Here is an 8,368-nt window from a genome sequence, read left to right as displayed (position 1 = left end):
CTTTTATGTTAAACCATAGAAAATTTATTCACATGCAGAATAATAATCATGAATGAACACTATATTGTCTATCAATAGTAGACGACAACGTTTTTCATTTTTTTCAAATAAGCAGGGGATGACAACTATTAAGATTAAACATGTCATCTTGTTTCAAAACAAGGAAGCATTCTATACTATTTTCCTTTGTTCCAATAGTAGATCATTGAGATTTTTTGCATATTGTTCAATCCACTTCTTCATCACTAAGCTTAAATCAATACTCCTTGTCACATCATATTATTTCTTCATCATATCATTCCTGTTGTAAATAATTTTATGTCTCAAAATTTCCTATAGTATAGTTTTAGAGTATTCATGGTTGTCATTTGGTATTGGTTTTAGTATAATTTAATATATCTAATAAGTAGAAAAGTAGCGTTTCAGATTAAAAACAACTACAAATTCTTTCCAATTTTGATGAACACTTAATTTTTAAGAATTTTATAAATAGTCTAAAAGTGAACATAATAGCTTGTAAATATCTCAATCCATAGTATCATCTCTAGAATTCTAATTTCAAACTGAAGAATATTTAGAATTACTATGAAGATCTAAAAGTACATGGTTTTTTAATATCAACATATTTTTTAGCATCTACAGAAGATCTTGTAGTAGTCTGTTTGTAGGGGAAAAGTTCATGCATCATTTTCAAACTAAAGGGACTGAATTGGAAAAGTCCAAGACATGGGATTTTTGCATAATATAATAATTCAAGTCAAATGCAGGCAAATTTCTTAAAAAATGAACAATTAAGGTTATAAGATCAAGTTTTCTAAAGGGAATTTTCCATAGAATCTGTAGTGGTTTCTTTTTCAAATCATTTTTTGATCAGTATGTTGCACCCAACAAAGATAAAATCATGCATACAAGGTTGTTTCCATACACATAAAGATGGTAATATCTAGAAATATATTGTATTTAGATATTCTTCAATAAATATTGAACATGGTGAACCAAACAAAGTAGATTTTATATTTCTTTCTTTGATTCTTAACTTCCATTCTTTCATATTTCAAGTATCAACAAAATTTATTTTCAATTTGCAGACTTCTTGAACAACATTGGTTACAATAAACAATTTCATAGGTTTTTAGAGTTTCCATCATAAGGAGAGTTGTACCTATTACAACCATTGGATAAATTTCTAATGAACCCTTCTCCTTCAATTACCAAACCTATATAGTGATTATGGGAAAACTTGTAACTTTATCTTTTGTGTTTTTCATGTTCTAAATGAGTTTTAATGGAAGCAAGTATTGGAATTACAGTGTTCTAGCAGTTCAAATTTCTGTAGCCTCAATTACCCAGATGGATCCTACTTAATAAAAGTTTGATTATTTCAAAGATTCAACATCCACAACACAAATTCTTTCCAATAACAATGCTCAACATTTTTGTATCATTTACTCTCTATGTGATCTTCAACATTTCCAAATCTTTATTCACACGCTAATCTCTATAAGTACCTTTTCAAATGATCATCAAAACGTAAACCTAAAATAAAATCAAATTATATCATTTTTCATTTCTAAAAATTAAAATATTTTTTGATAAGTAACCACTATATCGTATAGTTCAATTTTCTTTTATACTTCCTATTTCCTTTACAACATACACCACCATGCACTGTAAAATATGAAAATCACTTCCTTGTCTTTTTCCATCATGATCCAACATAGTCCAATATGGTAATATTTTGATTATATCAATCCTCCCATTCATAGAAATTCAAATACAAATTAGTCCACTCTGACAATATCCAATGTAGCAATTTAGAAGCTAGGATAAACTTTTATATTTTCATTGCCTTCCATAAAAAGTGTCAAAGGAAATTTAAATATAAAAGTAGAAAAATAGAGTGTATGACATGCTTTGTTCAAGATATCATTCAATACAAAAGTAGAAAAATAGAGTGTATGACGCGCAGACGTAAGAATTTAAAGCAAAGCTAGCAAAGAAGACTCGGGTCATTGAACATAATTTTTTTTACCTCGATGCATTAAACTTACTTTACTTATATTTGATTTCCTTGATTCTTACGCAAGTATACTAATCCATCAAACATAGTTAAAAGGACATGTGGTTAATTTTACCTTGTTTGCATGAGAACATGCCAACACTATTCATGTTCGTATCATTCTTTCACCCTTCGTCACCATTTTAACCGTATTCTTCTATGAATATATCAAAGCACTCTTACAAATATTAAAGTTATTTTTTTCATTTATTTTTTTATTATAATGGTATAATGCATTTAGTTTGCATTTTACTATGTATTAGTTTGTTTTTGACCAAAAATTTATGATACTTATTCATAGTTTAACATTAGGAATTCAATTTTTATTATTTATTATTATTATTTAAATTTATTTATTTATAAAATGATTAGTTAAGGTCTTATTATGAGTTTTTTTAGTAACTTCAATTTTTATTAGTTACTAATATTTTATTTTTAATTTTATTTCTCAGATCTTTTTTTTCTCTTTTTTTCTATTATTTCTAATTTCATGAATTCTATTTTTTTCACCATAGCCCAGTGAAAAAAATATTCTTCGATTCAAAGTATTCGGGCTTCGCAGAACACCTCATGGTTCAAGCTAGAATCCTTATTTGTAGGGGTAGACGAAAACCATGAATAGGAGCAGTAGCAACGACTAGGAGCACTGGCCAGATATGACAGATTGACGTTGGTTGGAACAAACACCATTAGAAAAGCTACAGGGCGAAAGCCACTCGCCTGACTGAGGAAACCACCCCTTACGAGACCCCGCCCCCGATTCTACCGACGCGTGGCAAAGGGGTCACTCGTTCTACCCTTACGTGGCGCGGCAAAATGGGCCTGAAATAAAGGCAGACTGATAACCCACGCCGGACAGATATGATAAGTCCGTTGACTGACGTCAAAATGTTCGTCACTGAAAATCCGCCGTTTGTCCGCACTTCCCCGCCTGTTACGTTACCAACTCCACCGGCAGCACCCGGTGACTTCACTGGGCTGTCTGGTTGAGGGAGCAAAACGCTAAGTTCAGTTCTATTTTCAATTTAAGCTGATTTAATATTATATTAAAAACATATTTTAATCAATTTAATTATAAACAATTATTATATATGTGTATGTTAATATAAATAATATTACTTTATCGTATTTTTTAATTTTTGATGATGACATTTTATAATACAAGATTTTATTAGTTATTTCATTTTTGTAATAAAATTTTTCTTTGTTATTTTTTGTTTAATTAAGCTATATTCAATCTATGCTATGCGTACTAACTACTATGTAACCCTTGTTTTTAATGAACCAAAAAATACTACTTTGATTTTACTAATAATGCTTTAACGCTTGCTTTAACCCTTGTTTTTAATGAATTAAAAAATATTATGTTTGGTTTTACTAATAATACTTTACACAAAATTTTGCTACAATCAAAAAAAAGTTAGTTTTGGTAGCCATGCCCATGATTGGGATATCACAAGAAAATTTATCACATGGGTTTTGTTTCCAACCTCCTCATATGGATCCTTGTTAATGCCCCCGTGTGATTTGGAAGATACAAATGTTTCTTCAAAGATTATTTTTCTGGTTGTTGTCATTTTCAAACCACATAGCAAATCGAATGCTCAGTCAACAAGAACATCTAACCAAGTTATTTTTTAACGATTTGTAATTATACCTTGAGTTATCTCTTCAACCAAAATCCACCAAAACCAAAATAAATAATGTCTTGCAAGATATTCATAATTTGATAGTTCTGATTTGGGGAATTGGTTTCAATCCACTACATTGCTCTTCTGTATAAATCCATGGACAAATAATAGAGGAGGATAGGGATATTATTTGGGAAAAAAAAACGAGGATGGGGAGAAGGAGGATGGGGATACTATTTGAGAAAAACAAAAATATAGGAGGAGGATGGGATACTATTCGAGGAAAAAATTGTGATTGATACGTTGTAATTATCCATTTGACTGCTTCGATGTTAATACAAAGAGTTGTTTGTTGAATTTAATGAGCCAACCATTGTAGTTTTGTTGCAGTGCATCCCCAACTAAGAGGCCCCTTTGACTTTGGTATTCACTACATAGTTAGATAGTTTATTTTCGCTGCATTTAGATCCCACATTTACAAATCTAATTATTGACTGATTTTTTTTTTTAAAGGATTCTTGTTTTATTTACTCATGGATTTTTTTGATAGTTTAATAGTTTTATGTAGAATCAAGACATTAAAAATTATAGATGTAGATTTAAGTTTGCTATTTAACATTATCACACTAGTATAAATCCAACTTAATCATGGATCTAGAAAGAACCGAGAGGGATCAAATCTTTTGAGGTGCAAAACTCTTTTAGAGTGCAAAACTTGAATAAAAAATTTGCACCTCAAGAGATTTGATCCCTCTAAAAGCCACTTGTAATTTTTCGTTGTTTAAGTTATTTTTTTTTAAACTATAAAATGGATCAACATCTTTCAAAATTTACTTGGGCATAAAATAGTGAGACTGTTGAAAATGTTTGAACCATAAAAATTTAGCTTTTTTTTCAATTAGTTTATAAAATGTATGTATAGTTTCCTTTTTTCAACTTTTAATTAATTTATTTCTTTATAAATTTGGTATAAGATTATGTTATTTCATATAGAAATCTAACTATTTTATTTATATTTGAGAGTGAGAGTGAAATATTTTTACCACTTATTTTAGTGAGAGTGACATTATTGATATTTTATAATACTTTTAATTAAATAAACCAAACATGTATATTCATTTTTATTTTTTTATTATATTTTATAATTTTTGTTTGTTTAATATATATATATATATATATATATATTAAATGGGGTATGTTTTAATTTCTAGTTGAGCATAGACGAAATTACACATTTTTCTAGTACTAAGTTGTAAAATAAGCTTCTCAACTCAATAAACACTAAATTATTGAAAAATTGTGATTTAAATCCATAGTTTAATCAACTCTAATAGAAAGCAATCCTAGGCACGGGTCCTACTATTAATTTTCCGAGGTTAACCCATGAAGCATGCCAAAAATAATAACTCAAGAAAATGCAGCAACGGAGACTGTCACGAACACATACAACTCCCAATTTTGGCCAGTACCTCGACAATCATTATTATAGTCATTATGTGTCACCACATAGACGTAGCGAAAGCATAATAAGACTTTCAAATATGAAACACATAAAATTTAGTATTAGTTTTAATCATATCAAATAAAAATGTTGACGGGCTGAGAAAAAAATAGTTGGGTTTGACAGCCGATTTTGCTGAGCGAAACCAGCGCACTTCATGCTCTGACTCTTAATTAGATACTGGCAGCAACATGAAAACTGAGGTTGTTATTTTTTTGGAAAATTCTTTTTTATTTCATAACTCATTAGCAAACTATTTGTCATAATGGTGTCGTATAAATCGATAGGGTTATGGAATCTCCTTATGTTTGTTGAGATACATTGTCTTTTAACAATTCAAACAGAATCCTGTCAAAAGTACCATTTACAGGAAGAAAATTGTCAACACTACTAATTTTAGATTGTCATATGACATTTTTAAGATTTATTCTAAATGAAGATACAAGTAAGAAATAAAACTAATAATTAGTAATTTAGTTTAAAGTTGCAAAGACACACAGAAGGAATTGAATATTTGGGAATGTATAGAAGATTATGAAGATAAAATGGACCAGTTTTCACACAGTTTCCTTTACCAGTCAGGTTAATACAATTCAGAGGACAACTTCAAAGAGCTAGAAAAAAGATTGAATGGACAAACATTTCCAAAAAAAGTTAGAGCGACTCTTGAGTTTCCAAATGATAAGTATAAATCTCATCAACTTTACCATGTCAAAATTTTCTCTTCTCAACAAAGAGATTCTTACAACAAAATGCATATTGATTAAAGTAAGAACTCTTACCATGAAAGTCGTGAACATTGTTGTGAAAGATTTTAATTGCAAGATATTTAGTATTACTTTTATTTCATTAAAAATATATGTAGATATATTCAATATTTGATTCCCAATAACATCATGGATTCGAAAACAATAATGTTACTGATACTTTTTCAATCAAACCATTAATTACTTATCTTATCAAGAAAAACCACACACAATGGTGTGTAACCATCTCGATGTAACCCTAAACTGTGGATAGCTTTTCCCATAACCAAAGTTATCAGGATAGCTTCATTCCATCCAAAAATGTGGATTCCAATGGGAGTGAATGAAAAGTAAATCGCAAGTGCTTCTCTCTTATGGTAAGAAGCCACATGAGAAAGAGGGAAATTAAAGCTTGAGACTCTATATCACTCTCATAATCAGCTACACATTAACATCTCCCTTGATCTCATCATCTCCCTTGATCTCATCCTTTGATTTAATCTCGTACAAATCATTTCATTTATTGAAAGGCCACAATAAAAAATTCTCAAACTATCCATGTTTGATTTAATCTCGTACAAATCATTTCATTTATTGAAAGGCCACAATAAAAAAATTCTCAAACTATCCATGTGACTTCAAAAAGAGATTTCATGGTTCTTGCTTTGACATGCACTTGAATTTTCAAATAAAAAACTTAAAAAGGAAATATATTTAATGGGCCCATAAATAAATACAAGGAAACACATCCAGACTAGCCGCAACCAATTGAGCATCATTACAATTTCCATTCAAATACAATTACATCTATTCACTTTTATGATATAAAAGCCTTCAAAATGATTTGGAGAGATGTTTACAAATACAATACACGGTTTAAGATTCATTCATGTCTCCATTTGCACAATTAAATGAACAATTATTTTTATTTTTAAATATTCTAGTAGACAATTAATTGAAGTGGTAACAGTTGAAAATAAGAAATTTCCTTTATCGGGACATGAACGGTTGGGATTTCCATTAATAAAATATAAGTAGAACAATTAAATACAAGAATTCATAATATCTAAGTATGAAAATCTAAATCTATAATATTTTGGTATAAAGTTTCACCCTAACAATTTGTTTAATGATTGATATCATTTTGAAAATATCCATATATAAGAGAAATGAATAAGAACTATTTACAAAACATATATGAAAATATAATTGAATTGCACGTTGCAACATGCCATTGACTTGTAGCTAAGGCTATCTCTGTATTATGAAAATATAATTGAATTGCACATTGCAACATGCTATTGACTTGCAACTAAGGCTATTCCCTGTATTTTTTATTTTCCAAAAACAAGGGGCAAACAAGATGGATTGATTTTATATATAAAATGTTGCTAGGAACATGATCAAAATTGCCAAATAATCACAAAGAAATAACTCAAACAGTGATGTTCACATTATATGCCTTTAAGTAATGGCATGTATAAAACCTACCAGAGTAGCTTGAGCCAAGTTGTCGCCACGGTCTACACATGGGTCCAAACCACAAGACATGCGTTAACACCACTTAATATTGTCTTGATAAGAGCCATCCACATGTGTTCCAATAACATGGCCATCATCAACTATTCTATCAGCATCTATGATATCAAAATTTGATGTCCAATAGAGCTTAGTGTCTTCACAAACAAGTAAAATGTTCTCATTGAATTGATCGTAAGAATCTTTGATAGAAAGAGGCCATTTATCAGAATTATTATTTTACAATCCCTTGGAAATTTATTTTTTGAGTAGGCGTCCTGATCTTTGCCACTGCAACTGATGATATTTACTATTCATTGTTGTATGAAAAGTGTTGTTGTCCTCCTAAATGATCATATATGCTTTCTTGTTCTTGTTGTGGTGATATACCTCGTTCATTGAGTCCTCTCGAATCTCTCAAAAAAATTTAACATCACAATGTTTTTTATCAATAGTCGTTTCATTGAATCTTGATGCCTCTTTAGCAATCCTCAACCTTTGAGTAACCGCATATGGGAGATAAACTTTTGTATGATCCTAGCACTTCCTTCACATGGACCTAGCCCATGCCCAAAATTGAAAACATAGAGCTTAAATACTACCTTCTCCTCATCTTCATAAGAAAATGTCCCATCGCTGGTTGATGTGGGGGATGTACTTATGGGATTCATCTTGAAGCAAAGGATCTCATTATTGTGGTCATTGAGGCAATCGACAAGCTTTTCCTAGACGTATTTCCACCCCAGCAGGAGTCCGTATCAATTTTAGGATTGAGAGCCAATCTATTGTGAGATATGGTTTTCTATTTTCACATGGTTGTTGTTCCTTTACAATCGCGTTAAGGTTGGCATCTCCTTTTCTTTTTCTTGTTACCTCGCTTCTGTTATCTTCATTTTTATAATTTTATAGAAAC

At 30.1% G+C, this 8,368-nt stretch overlaps 1 pseudogene; it reads right to left on the bottom strand.

The window, feature by feature from the left end:
- Positions 1 to 7,401: 7,401 nt before the first annotated feature.
- Positions 7,402 to 8,126, bottom strand: LOC149191198 (uncharacterized; annotated as a pseudogene).
- Positions 8,127 to 8,368: the final 242 nt, after the last annotated feature.

The sequence above is a fragment of the Pinus tabuliformis genome, chromosome 3_1 (genome assembly GCF_031772625.1).
Source record: "Pinus tabuliformis cultivar Carrire ecotype Pingquan chromosome 3_1, CPIR1, whole genome shotgun sequence".
Classification (NCBI taxonomy): Eukaryota; Viridiplantae; Streptophyta; class Pinopsida; order Pinales; family Pinaceae; genus Pinus; species Pinus tabuliformis.
The sequence above is the reverse complement of the archived record's forward strand: the minus strand, read 5'-3'. Positions and strand labels throughout refer to the sequence as shown.